Source organism: Squalius cephalus, assembly GCF_949319135.1.
Source record: "Squalius cephalus genome assembly, chromosome: 14".
Lineage (NCBI taxonomy): Eukaryota > Metazoa > Chordata > Actinopteri > Cypriniformes > Leuciscidae > Squalius > Squalius cephalus.
The window spans coordinates 37,746,564-37,761,475 of NC_137135.1; positions in this window are offsets into that span (position 1 = coordinate 37,746,564).

The following is a 14,912-nucleotide window of genomic DNA, read 5'->3' on the forward strand; positions in this document are numbered from 1 at the left end:
CCAATGAGGTTCATTCTCGTGTTACGCAGCACGTTTGCGCTTCAGTAAGAACCAATGAGGTTCATTCTCGTGTTACGCAGCACGTTTGAGCTTCAGCAAGAACCAATGAGGATCATTCTCGTGTTACGCAGCACGTTTGATCTTCAGCAAGAACCAATGAGGTTCATTCTCGTGTTATGCAGCACGTTTGAGCTTCAGCAAGAACCAATGAGTTTCATTCTCGTGTTACGCAGCACGTTTGAGCTTCAGCAAGAACCAATGAGGTTCATTCTCGTGTTACGCAGCACGTTTGAGCTTCAGCAAGAACCAATGAGGTTCATTCTCGTGTTACGCAGCACGTTTGATCTTCTCAAGAACCACTGAGGTTCATTCTAGTGTTACGCAGCACGTTTGAGCTTCAGCAAGAACCAATGAGGTTCATTCTCGTGTTACGCAGCACGTTTGAGCTTCAGCAAGAACCAATGAGGTTCATTCTAGTGTTACGCAGCACGTTTGAGCTTCAGCAAGAACCAATGAGGATCATTCTCGTGTTACGCAGCACGTTTGAGCTTCAGCAAGAACCAATGAGGATCATTCTCGTGTTACGCATCACGTTTGCGCTTCAGCAAGAACCAATGAGGATCATTCTCGTGTTACGCAGCACGTTTGAGCTTCAGCAAGAACCAATGAGGTTCATTCTAGTGTTACGCAGCACGTTTGAGCTTCAGCAAGAACCAATGAGGTTCATTCTCGTGTTACGCAGCACGTTTGAGCTTCAGCAAGAACCAATGAGGTTCATTCTAGTGTTACGCAGCACGTTTGAGCTTCAGCAAGAACCAATGAGGTTCATTCTAGTGTTACGCAGCACGTTTGAGCTTCAGCAAGAACCAATGAGGTTCATTCTCGTGTTACGCAGCACGTTTGAGCTTCAGCAAGAACCAATGAGGTTCATTCTCGTGTTACGCAGCACGTTTGAGCTTCAGCAAGAACCAATGAGGATCATTCTCGTGTTACGCAGCACGTTTGATCTTCAGCGAGAACCAATGAGGATCATTCTTGTGTTACGCAGCACGTTTGAGCTTCAGCAAGAACCAATGAGGATCATTCTCGTGTTACGCAGCACGTTTGAGCTTCAGCAAGAACCAATGAGGATCATTCTCGTGTTACGTAAGCACGTTTGAGCTTCAGCAAGAACCAATGAGGATCATTCTCGTGTTACGCATCACGTTTGCGCTTCAGCAAGAACCAATGAGGTTCATTCTCGTGTTACGCAGCACGTTTGAGCTTCAGCAAGAACCAATGAGGTTCATTCTAGTGTTACGCAGCACGTTTGAGCTTCAGCAAGAACCAATGAGGTTCATTCTCGTGTTACGCAGCACGTTTGAGCTTCAGCAAGAACCAATGAGGTTCATTCTAGTGTTACGCAGCACGTTTGAGCTTCAGCAAGAACCAATGAGGTTCATTCTAGTGTTACGCAGCACGTTTGCGCTTCAGCAAGAACCAATGAGGATCATTCTCGTGTTACGCAGCACGTTTGAGCTTCAGCAAGAACCAATGAGGTTCATTCTCGTGTTACGCAGCACGTTTGAGCTTCTCAAGAACCAATGAGGTTCATTCTCGTGTTACGCAGCACGTTTGCGCTTCAGCAAGAACCAATGAGGATCATTCTCGTGTTACGCAGCACGTTTGAGCTTCAGCAAGAACCAATGAGGATCATTCTCGTGTTACGCAGCACGTTTGAGCTTCAGCAAGAACCAATGAGGATCATTCTCGTGTTACGCAGCACGTTTGAGCTTCAGCAAGAACCAATGAGGATCATTCTCGTGTTACGCAGCACGTTTGAGCTTCAGCAAGAACCAATGAGGATCATTCTCGTGTTACGCAGCACGTTTGAGCTTCAGCAAGAACCAATGAGGTTCATTCTCGTGTTACGCAGCACGTTTGAGCTTCAGCAAGAACCAATGAGGATCATTCTCGTGTTACGTAACACGTTTGCGCTTCAGCAAGAACCAATGAGGATCATTCTCGTGTTACGCAGCACGTTTGAGCTTCAGCAAGAACCAATGAGGATCATTCTCGTGTTACGTAACACGTTTGCGCTTCAGCAAGAACCAATGAGGATCATTCTCGTGTTACGCAGCACGTTTGCGCTTCAGCGAGAACCAATGAGGTTCATTCTCGTGTTACGCAGCACGTTTGAGCTTCAGCAAGAACCAATGAGGTTCATTCTCGTGTTACGCAGCACGTTTGATCTTCAGCAAGAACCAATGAGGATCATTCTCGTGTTACGCAGCACGTTTGAGCTTCAGCAAGAACCAATGAGGATCATTCTCGTGTTACGCAGCACGTTTGATCTTCAGCGAGAACCAATGAGGATCATTCTCGTGTTACGCAGCACGTTTGAGCTTCAGCAAGAACCAATGAGGATCATTCTCGTGTTACGTAACACGTTTGCGCTTCAGCAAGAACCAATGAGGATCATTCTCGTGTTACGCAGCACGTTTGATCTTCAGCAAGAACCAATGAGGTTCATTCTCGTGTTACGCAGCACGTTTGAGCTTCAGCAAGAACCAATGAGGTTCATTCTCGTGTTACGTAACATGTTTGCGCTTCAGCAAGAACCAATGAGGTTCATTCTCGTGTTACGCAGCACGTTTGATCTTCTCAAGAACCACTGAGGTTCATTCTAGTGTTATGCAGCACGTTTGAGCTTCAGCAAGAACCAATGAGGTTCATTCTCGTGTTACGCAGCACGTTTGAGCTTCAGCAAGAACCAATGAGGATCATTCTCGTGTTACGCAGCACGTTTGATCTTCAGCAAGAACCAATGAGGTTCATTCTCGTGTTATGCAGCACGTTTGCGCTTCAGCAAGAACCAATGAGGTTCATTCTCGTGTTACGCAGCACGTTTGAGCTTCAGCAAGAACCAATGAGTTTCATTCTCGTGTTACGCAGCACGTTTGAGCTTCAGCAAGAACCAATGAGGTTCATTCTCGTGTTACGCAGCACGTTTGAGCTTCAGCAAGAACCAATGAGGTTCATTCTAGTGTTACGCAGCACGTTTGAGCTTCAGCAAGAACCAATGAGGTTCATTCTCGTGTTACGCAGCACGTTTGATCTTCTCAAGAACCACTGAGGTTCATTCTCGTGTTACGCAGCACGTTTGAGCTTCAGCAAGAACCAATGAGGTTCATTCTAGTGTTACGCAGCACGTTTGAGCTTCAGCAAGAACCAATGAGGATCATTCTCGTGTTACGCAGCACGTTTGAGCTTCAGCAAGAACCAATGAGGATCATTCTCGTGTTACGCAGCACGTTTGATCTTCTCAAGAACCACTGAGGTTCATTCTAGTGTTACGCAGCACGTTTGAGCTTCAGCATGAACCAATGAGGTTCATTCTAGTGTTACGCAGCACGTTTGAGCTTCAGCAAGAACCAATGAGGTTCATTCTAGTGTTACGCAGCACGTTTGAGCTTCAGCAAGAACCAATGAGGATCATTCTCGTGTTACGCAGCACGTTTGATCTTCAGCAAGAACCAATGAGGTTCATTCTCGTGTTACGCAGCACGTTTGAGCTTCAGCAAGAACCAATGAGTTTCATTCTCGTGTTACGCAGCACGTTTGAGCTTCAGCAAGAACCAATGAGGTTCATTCTCGTGTTACGCAGCACGTTTGAGCTTCAGCAAGAACCAATGAGGTTCATTCTAGTGTTACGCAGCACGTTTGAGCTTCTCAAGAACCAATGAGGTTCATTCTCGTGTTACGCAGCACGTTTGCGCTTCAGCAAGAACCAATGAGGATCATTCTCGTGTTACGCAGCACGTTTGAGCTTCAGCAAGAACCAATGAGGATCATTCTCGTGTTACGCAGCACGTTTGAGCTTCAGCAAGAACCAATGAGGATCATTCTCGTGTTACGCAGCACGTTTGAGCTTCAGCAAGAACCAATGAGGATCATTCTCGTGTTACGCAGCACGTTTGAGCTTCAGCAAGAACCAATGAGGATCATTCTCGTGTTACGCAGCACGTTTGAGCTTCAGCAAGAACCAATGAGGTTCATTCTCGTGTTACGCAGCACGTTTGAGCTTCAGCAAGAACCAATGAGGATCATTCTCGTGTTACGTAACACGTTTGCGCTTCAGCAAGAACCAATGAGGATCATTCTCGTGTTACGCAGCACGTTTGAGCTTCAGCAAGAACCAATGAGGATCATTCTCGTGTTACGTAACACGTTTGCGCTTCAGCAAGAACCAATGAGGATCATTCTCGTGTTACGCAGCACGTTTGCGCTTCAGCGAGAACCAATGAGGTTCATTCTCGTGTTACGCAGCACGTTTGAGCTTCAGCAAGAACCAATGAGGTTCATTCTCGTGTTACGCAGCACGTTTGATCTTCAGCAAGAACCAATGAGGATCATTCTCGTGTTACGCAGCACGTTTGAGCTTCAGCAAGAACCAATGAGGATCATTCTCGTGTTACGCAGCACGTTTGATCTTCAGCGAGAACCAATGAGGATCATTCTCGTGTTACGCAGCACGTTTGAGCTTCAGCAAGAACCAATGAGGATCATTCTCGTGTTACGTAACACGTTTGCGCTTCAGCAAGAACCAATGAGGATCATTCTCGTGTTACGCAGCACGTTTGATCTTCAGCAAGAACCAATGAGGTTCATTCTCGTGTTACGCAGCACGTTTGAGCTTCAGCAAGAACCAATGAGGTTCATTCTCGTGTTACGTAACATGTTTGCGCTTCAGCAAGAACCAATGAGGTTCATTCTCGTGTTACGCAGCACGTTTGATCTTCTCAAGAACCACTGAGGTTCATTCTAGTGTTATGCAGCACGTTTGAGCTTCAGCAAGAACCAATGAGGTTCATTCTCGTGTTACGCAGCACGTTTGAGCTTCAGCAAGAACCAATGAGGATCATTCTCGTGTTACGCAGCACGTTTGATCTTCAGCAAGAACCAATGAGGTTCATTCTCGTGTTATGCAGCACGTTTGCGCTTCAGCAAGAACCAATGAGGTTCATTCTCGTGTTACGCAGCACGTTTGAGCTTCAGCAAGAACCAATGAGTTTCATTCTCGTGTTACGCAGCACGTTTGAGCTTCAGCAAGAACCAATGAGGTTCATTCTCGTGTTACGCAGCACGTTTGAGCTTCAGCAAGAACCAATGAGGTTCATTCTAGTGTTACGCAGCACGTTTGAGCTTCAGCAAGAACCAATGAGGTTCATTCTCGTGTTACGCAGCACGTTTGATCTTCTCAAGAACCACTGAGGTTCATTCTCGTGTTACGCAGCACGTTTGAGCTTCAGCAAGAACCAATGAGGTTCATTCTAGTGTTACGCAGCACGTTTGAGCTTCAGCAAGAACCAATGAGGATCATTCTCGTGTTACGCAGCACGTTTGAGCTTCAGCAAGAACCAATGAGGATCATTCTCGTGTTACGCAGCACGTTTGAGCTTCAGCAAGAACCAATGAGGATCATTCTCGTGTTACGCAGCACGTTTGATCTTCTCAAGAACCACTGAGGTTCATTCTAGTGTTACGCAGCACGTTTGAGCTTCAGCAAGAACCAATGAGGTTCATTCTAGTGTTACGCAGCACGTTTGAGCTTCAGCAAGAACCAATGAGGATCATTCTCGTGTTACGCAGCACGTTTGATCTTCAGCAAGAACCAATGAGGTTCATTCTCGTGTTACGCAGCACGTTTGAGCTTCAGCAAGAACCAATGAGTTTCATTCTCGTGTTACGCAGCACGTTTGAGCTTCAGCAAGAACCAATGAGGTTCATTCTCGTGTTACGCAGCACGTTTGAGCTTCAGCAAGAACCAATGAGGTTCATTCTAGTGTTACGCAGCACGTTTGAGCTTCAGCAAGAACCAATGAGGTTCATTCTCGTGTTACGCAGCACGTTTGAGCTTCAGCAAGAACCAATGAGGTTCATTCTAGTGTTACGCAGCACGTTTGAGCTTCAGCAAGAACCAATGAGGTTCATTCTAGTGTTACGCAGCACGTTTGAGCTTCAGCAAGAACCAATGAGGTTCATTCTCGTGTTACGCAGCACGTTTGAGCTTCAGCAAGAACCAATGAGTTTCATTCTCGTGTTACGCAGCACGTTTGAGCTTCAGCAAGAACCAATGAGGTTCATTCTCGTGTTACGCAGCACGTTTGAGCTTCAGCAAGAACCAATGAGGTTCATTCTAGTGTTACGCAGCACGTTTGAGCTTCAGCAAGAACCAATGAGGTTCATTCTCGTGTTACGCAGCACGTTTGAGCTTCAGCAAGAACCAATGAGGCTCATTCTCGTGTTACGCAGCACGTTTGAGCTTCTCAAGAACCACTGAGGTTCATTCTAGTGTTACGCAGCACGTTTGAGCTTCAGCAAGAACTAATGAGGGTCATTCTCGTGTTACGCAGCACGTTTGAGCTTCAGCAAGAACCACTGATGTTCATTCTAGTGTTACGCAGCACGTTTGAGCTTCAGCAAGAACCAATGAGGATCATTCTCGTGTTACGCAGCACGTTTGAGCTTCAGCAAGAACCAATGAGGATCATTCTTGTGTTACGCATCACTTTTGCACTTCAGCAAGAACCAATGAGGTTCATTCTCGTGTTACGCAGCACGTTTGAGCTTCAGCAAGAACCAATGAGGATCATTCTCGTGTTACGCAGCACGTTTGAGCTTCAGCGAGAACCAATGAGGTTCATTCTCGTGTTACGCAGCACGTTTGATCTTCAGCGAGAACCAATGAGGTTCATTCTCGTGTTACGCAGCACGTTTTACCCCTTTTCCACCAAGGCAGAGCTGGTGCTGGTTCGGAGCCAGAGCCTAGTTTCAAATCGGTTCTTTGTTTTTCCACCGCCAAAGCACCAGCTCCGAACCAGTAAAACTGGTTCTTAAGTAGCACCAAATCATTGCAGGGTCTAGAACGGAGCCAAGAAAGAACCGCTTGCGTTAGGGGCTGGGGGCGGGGTTACCGTGACCAACAAGATGAATAGAAACTTGTGACCGCCATTTTTAAATAGCAGCTAGTCGAGCTAATAGCAGCTCGATTATAATATCCGTCTATGTAAGTTACGGCGAGCTGCACGAACGCGTTGGATTCCGATGTATTTTTGCAAACCCATGAGCATCCATAGTATTGCAACGTCCGTTATTGTTGATGGCTTGTTCGAGATGCATCGGAGCGGCGAGGACCGATCGGAGCTGCGGGAGTGTTTGGAGAGCATACGACTCCTTGTGCGTTTAGATCGCTATCGCAGTGCTTTGATGTCATGCGGCGATCGATCTGCGAGAAGCCGATGCATCTCGAACAAGCCTGGCGTGTTTGTGTTTGGCGCTACCGCACTAGCAGTTGCTGGGCAACATGAGACGTATACAGTGACGTAAGATCTGGCTCTGTTGTGGCTCTCTAGCCGGTGGAAAGGCAAACCGGTTCTTAGTAAGCTCGTCAGTCGAACCAACTCTGAACCAGCTTTGGCTCTGGCTCTGAACCAGCACCCGGTTCTTGTTGGTGGAAAAGGGGTATTTGAGCTTCAGCAAGAACCAATGAGGTTCATTCTCGTGTTACGCAGCACGTTTGATCTTCAGCAAGAACCAATGAGGATCATTCTCGTGTTACGCCACGTTTGCGCTTCAGCAAGAACCAATGAGGATCATTCTCGTGTTACGCAGCACGTTTGATCTTCAGCAAGAACCAATGAGGATCATTCTCGTGTTACGCCACGTTTGCGCTTCAGCAAGAACCAATGAGGATCATTCTCGTGTTACGCAGCACGTTTGCGCTTCAGCAAGAACCAATGAGGTTCATTCTCGTGTTACGCAGCACGTTTGAGCTTCAGCAAGAACCAATGAGGATCATTCTCGTGTTACGCAGCACGTTTGATCTTCAGCAAGAACCAATGAGGATCATTCTCGTGTTACGCAGCACGTTTGAGCTTCTCAAGAACCAATGAGGATCATTCTCGTGTTACGCAGCACGTTTGAGCTTCAGCAAGAACCAATGAGGATCATTCTCCACGTTTGAGCTTCAGCAAGAACCAATGAGGTTCATTCTCGTGTTACGTAACATGTTTGCGCTTCAGCAAGAACCAATGAGGTTCATTCTCGTGTTACGTAACACGTTTGATCTTCAGCAAGAACCAATGAGGATCATTCTCGTGTTACGTAACACGTTTGAGCTTCAGCAAGAACCAATGAGGTTCATTCTCGCGTTACGTAACATGTTTGAGCTTCAGCAAGAACCAATGAGGTTCATTCTCGTGTTACGTAACACGTTTGCGCTTCAGCAAGAACCAATGAGGATCATTCTCGTGTTACGCAGCACGTTTGAGCTTCAGCAAGAACCAATGAGGTTCATTCTCGTGTTACGTAACACGTTTGATCTTCAGCAAGAACCAATGAGGATCATTCTCGTGTTACGTAACACGTTTGAGCTTCAGCAAGAACCAATGAGGTTCATTCTCGTGTTACGTAACATGTTTGAGCTTCAGCAAGAACCAATGAGGTTCATTCTCGTGTTACGTAACACGTTTGATCTTCAGCAAGAACCAATGAGGATCATTCTCGTGTTACGTAACACGTTTGAGCTTCAGCAAGAACCAATGAGGTTCATTCTCGTGTTACGTAACATGTTTGAGCTTCAGCAAGAACCAATGAGGATCATTCTCGTGTTACGTAACACGTTTGATCTTCAGCAAGAACCAATGAGGATCATTCTAGTGTTACGCAGCACGTTTGAGCTTCAGCAAGAACCAATGAGGTTCATTCTAGTGTTACGCAGCACGTTTGAGCTTCAGCAAGAACCAATGAGGTTCATTCTCGTGTTACGCAGCACGTTTGAGCTTCAGCAAGAACCAATGAGTTTCATTCTCGTGTTACGCAGCACGTTTGAGCTTCAGCAAGAACCAATGAGGTTCATTCTCGTGTTACGCAGCACGTTTGAGCTTCAGCAAGAACCAATGAGGTTCATTCTAGTGTTACGCAGCACGTTTGAGCTTCAGCAAGAACCAATGAGGTTCATTCTCGTGTTACGCAGCACGTTTGAGCTTCAGCAAGAACCAATGAGGCTCATTCTCGTGTTACGCAGCACGTTTGAGCTTCTCAAGAACCACTGAGGTTCATTCTAGTGTTACGCAGCACGTTTGAGCTTCAGCAAGAACTAATGAGGGTCATTCTCGTGTTACGCAGCACGTTTGAGCTTCAGCAAGAACCACTGATGTTCATTCTAGTGTTACGCAGCACGTTTGAGCTTCAGCAAGAACCAATGAGGATCATTCTCGTGTTACGCAGCACGTTTGAGCTTCAGCAAGAACCAATGAGGATCATTCTTGTGTTACGCATCACTTTTGCACTTCAGCAAGAACCAATGAGGTTCATTCTCGTGTTACGCAGCACGTTTGAGCTTCAGCAAGAACCAATGAGGATCATTCTCGTGTTACGCAGCACGTTTGAGCTTCAGCGAGAACCAATGAGGTTCATTCTCGTGTTACGCAGCACGTTTGATCTTCAGCGAGAACCAATGAGGTTCATTCTCGTGTTACGCAGCACGTTTTACCCCTTTTCCACCAAGGCAGAGCTGGTGCTGGTTCGGAGCCAGAGCCTAGTTTCAAATCGGTTCTTTGTTTTTCCACCGCCAAAGCACCAGCTCCGAACCAGTAAAACTGGTTCTTAAGTAGCACCAAATCATTGCAGGGTCTAGAACGGAGCCAAGAAAGAACCGCTTGCGTTAGGGGCTGGGGGCGGGGTTACCGTGACCAACAAGATGAATAGAAACTTGTGACCGCCATTTTTAAATAGCAGCTAGTCGAGCTAATAGCAGCTCGATTATAATATCCGTCTATGTAAGTTACGGCGAGCTGCACGAACGCGTTGGATTCCGATGTATTTTTGCAAACCCATGAGCATCCATAGTATTGCAACGTCCGTTATTGTTGATGGCTTGTTCGAGATGCATCGGAGCGGCGAGGACCGATCGGAGCTGCGGGAGTGTTTGGAGAGCATACGACTCCTTGTGCGTTTAGATCGCTATCGCAGTGCTTTGATGTCATGCGGCGATCGATCTGCGAGAAGCCGATGCATCTCGAACAAGCCTGGCGTGTTTGTGTTTGGCGCTACCGCACTAGCAGTTGCTGGGCAACATGAGACGTATACAGTGACGTAAGATCTGGCTCTGTTGTGGCTCTCTAGCCGGTGGAAAGGCAAACCGGTTCTTAGTAAGCTCGTCAGTCGAACCAACTCTGAACCAGCTTTGGCTCTGGCTCTGAACCAGCACCCGGTTCTTGTTGGTGGAAAAGGGGTATTTGAGCTTCAGCAAGAACCAATGAGGTTCATTCTCGTGTTACGCAGCACGTTTGATCTTCAGCAAGAACCAATGAGGATCATTCTCGTGTTACGCCACGTTTGCGCTTCAGCAAGAACCAATGAGGTTCATTCTCGTGTTACGCAGCACGTTTGAGCTTCAGCAAGAACCAATGAGGATCATTCTCGTGTTACGCAGCACGTTTGATCTTCAGCAAGAACCAATGAGGATCATTCTCGTGTTACGCAGCACGTTTGAGCTTCTCAAGAACCAATGAGGATCATTCTCGTGTTACGCAGCACGTTTGAGCTTCAGCAAGAACCAATGAGGATCATTCTCCACGTTTGAGCTTCAGCAAGAACCAATGAGGTTCATTCTCGTGTTACGTAACATGTTTGCGCTTCAGCAAGAACCAATGAGGTTCATTCTCGTGTTACGTAACACGTTTGATCTTCAGCAAGAACCAATGAGGATCATTCTCGTGTTACGTAACACGTTTGAGCTTCAGCAAGAACCAATGAGGTTCATTCTCGCGTTACGTAACATGTTTGAGCTTCAGCAAGAACCAATGAGGTTCATTCTCGTGTTACGTAACACGTTTGCGCTTCAGCAAGAACCAATGAGGATCATTCTCGTGTTACGCAGCACGTTTGAGCTTCAGCAAGAACCAATGAGGTTCATTCTCGTGTTACGTAACACGTTTGATCTTCAGCAAGAACCAATGAGGATCATTCTCGTGTTACGTAACACGTTTGAGCTTCAGCAAGAACCAATGAGGTTCATTCTCGTGTTACGTAACATGTTTGAGCTTCAGCAAGAACCAATGAGGTTCATTCTCGTGTTACGTAACACGTTTGATCTTCAGCAAGAACCAATGAGGATCATTCTCGTGTTACGTAACACGTTTGAGCTTCAGCAAGAACCAATGAGGTTCATTCTCGTGTTACGTAACATGTTTGAGCTTCAGCAAGAACCAATGAGGATCATTCTCGTGTTACGTAACACGTTTGATCTTCAGCAAGAACCAATGAGGATCATTCTCGTGTTACGTAACACGTTTGAGCTTCAGCAAGAACCAATGAGGTTCATTCTCGTGTTACGTAACATGTTTGAGCTTCAGCAAGAACCAATGAGGTTCATTCTCGTGTTACGTAACACGTTTGATCTTCAGCAAGAACCAATGAGGATCATTCTCGTGTTACGCAGCACGTTTGAGCTTCAGCAAGAACCAATGAGGTTCATTCTCGTGTTACGTAACACGTTTGAGCTTCAGCAAGAACCAATGAGGCTCATTCTCGTGTTACGCAGCACGTTTGAGCTTCTCAAGAACCACTGAGGTTCATTCTAGTGTTACGCAGCACGTTTGAGCTTCAGCAAGAACTAATGAGGGTCATTCTCGTGTTACGCAGCACGTTTGAGCTTCAGCAAGAACCACTGATGTTCATTCTAGTGTTACGCAGCACGTTTGAGCTTCAGCAAGAACCAATGAGGATCATTCTCGTGTTACGCAGCACGTTTGAGCTTCAGCAAGAACCAATGAGGATCATTCTTGTGTTACGCATCACTTTTGCACTTCAGCAAGAACCAATGAGGTTCATTCTCGTGTTACGCAGCACGTTTGAGCTTCAGCAAGAACCAATGAGGATCATTCTCGTGTTACGCAGCACGTTTGAGCTTCAGCGAGAACCAATGAGGTTCATTCTCGTGTTACGCAGCACGTTTGATCTTCAGCGAGAACCAATGAGGTTCATTCTCGTGTTACGCAGCACGTTTTACCCCTTTTCCACCAAGGCAGAGCTGGTGCTGGTTCGGAGCCAGAGCCTAGTTTCAAATCGGTTCTTTGTTTTTCCACCGCCAAAGCACCAGCTCCGAACCAGTAAAACTGGTTCTTAAGTAGCACCAAATCATTGCAGGGTCTAGAACGGAGCCAAGAAAGAACCGCTTGCGTTAGGGGCTGGGGGCGGGGTTACCGTGACCAACAAGATGAATAGAAACTTGTGACCGCCATTTTTAAATAGCAGCTAGTCGAGCTAATAGCAGCTCGATTATAATATCCGTCTATGTAAGTTACGGCGAGCTGCACGAACGCGTTGGATTCCGATGTATTTTTGCAAACCCATGAGCATCCATAGTATTGCAACGTCCGTTATTGTTGATGGCTTGTTCGAGATGCATCGGAGCGGCGAGGACCGATCGGAGCTGCGGGAGTGTTTGGAGAGCATACGACTCCTTGTGCGTTTAGATCGCTATCGCAGTGCTTTGATGTCATGCGGCGATCGATCTGCGAGAAGCCGATGCATCTCGAACAAGCCTGGCGTGTTTGTGTTTGGCGCTACCGCACTAGCAGTTGCTGGGCAACATGAGACGTATACAGTGACGTAAGATCTGGCTCTGTTGTGGCTCTCTAGCCGGTGGAAAGGCAAACCGGTTCTTAGTAAGCTCGTCAGTCGAACCAACTCTGAACCAGCTTTGGCTCTGGCTCTGAACCAGCACCCGGTTCTTGTTGGTGGAAAAGGGGTATTTGAGCTTCAGCAAGAACCAATGAGGTTCATTCTCGTGTTACGCAGCACGTTTGATCTTCAGCAAGAACCAATGAGGATCATTCTCGTGTTACGCCACGTTTGCGCTTCAGCAAGAACCAATGAGGTTCATTCTCGTGTTACGCAGCACGTTTGAGCTTCAGCAAGAACCAATGAGGATCATTCTCGTGTTACGCAGCACGTTTGATCTTCAGCAAGAACCAATGAGGATCATTCTCGTGTTACGCAGCACGTTTGAGCTTCTCAAGAACCAATGAGGATCATTCTCGTGTTACGCAGCACGTTTGAGCTTCAGCAAGAACCAATGAGGATCATTCTCCACGTTTGAGCTTCAGCAAGAACCAATGAGGTTCATTCTCGTGTTACGTAACATGTTTGCGCTTCAGCAAGAACCAATGAGGTTCATTCTCGTGTTACGTAACACGTTTGATCTTCAGCAAGAACCAATGAGGATCATTCTCGTGTTACGTAACACGTTTGAGCTTCAGCAAGAACCAATGAGGTTCATTCTCGCGTTACGTAACATGTTTGAGCTTCAGCAAGAACCAATGAGGTTCATTCTCGTGTTACGTAACACGTTTGCGCTTCAGCAAGAACCAATGAGGATCATTCTCGTGTTACGCAGCACGTTTGAGCTTCAGCAAGAACCAATGAGGTTCATTCTCGTGTTACGTAACACGTTTGATCTTCAGCAAGAACCAATGAGGATCATTCTCGTGTTACGTAACACGTTTGAGCTTCAGCAAGAACCAATGAGGTTCATTCTCGTGTTACGTAACATGTTTGAGCTTCAGCAAGAACCAATGAGGTTCATTCTCGTGTTACGTAACACGTTTGATCTTCAGCAAGAACCAATGAGGATCATTCTCGTGTTACGTAACACGTTTGAGCTTCAGCAAGAACCAATGAGGTTCATTCTCGTGTTACGTAACATGTTTGAGCTTCAGCAAGAACCAATGAGGATCATTCTCGTGTTACGTAACACGTTTGATCTTCAGCAAGAACCAATGAGGATCATTCTCGTGTTACGTAACACGTTTGAGCTTCAGCAAGAACCAATGAGGTTCATTCTCGTGTTACGTAACATGTTTGAGCTTCAGCAAGAACCAATGAGGTTCATTCTCGTGTTACGTAACACGTTTGATCTTCAGCAAGAACCAATGAGGATCATTCTCGTGTTACGCAGCACGTTTGAGCTTCAGCAAGAACCAATGAGGTTCATTCTCGTGTTACGTAACACGTTTGAGCTTCAGCAAGAACCAATGAGGTTCATTCTCGTGTTACGTAACATGTTTGAGCTTCAGCAAGAACCAATGAGGATCATTCTCGTGTTACGTAACACGTTTGAGCTTCAGCAAGAACCAATGAGGTTCATTCTCGTGTTACGTAACATGTTTGAGCTTCAGCAAGAACCAATGAGGTTCATTCTCGTGTTACGTAACACGTTTGCGCTTCAGCAAGAACCAAATGAGGTTCATTCTCGTGTTACGTAACACGTTTGATCTTCAGCAAGAACCAATGAGGTTCATTCTCGTGTTACGCAGCACGTTTGAGCTTCAGCAAGAACCAATGAGGATCATTCTCGTGTTACGTAACACGTTTGAGCTTCAGCAAGAACCAATGAGGTTCATTCTCGTGTTACGTAACATGTTTGAGCTTCAGCAAGAACCAATGAGGATCATTCTCGTGTTACGTAACACGTTTGAGCTTCAGCAAGAACCAATGAGGTTCATTCTCGTGTTACGTAACATGTTTGAGCTTCAGCAAGAACCAATGAGGTTCATTCTCGTGTTACGTAACACGTTTGCGCTTCAGCAAGAACCAATGAGGATCATTCTCGTGTTACGTAACATGTTTGAGCTTCAGCAAGAACCAATGAGGTTCATTCTCGTGTTACGTAACACGTTTGATCTTCAGCAAGAACCAATGAGGTTCATTCTCGTGTTACGCAGAACGTTTGAGCTTCTGCAAGAACCAGTGAGGTTCATTCTCGTGTTACGCAGCACGTTTGAGCTTCTGCAAGAACCAATGAGGATCATTCTCGTGTTACGTAACACGTTTGCGCTTCAGCAAGAACCAATGAGGTTCATTCT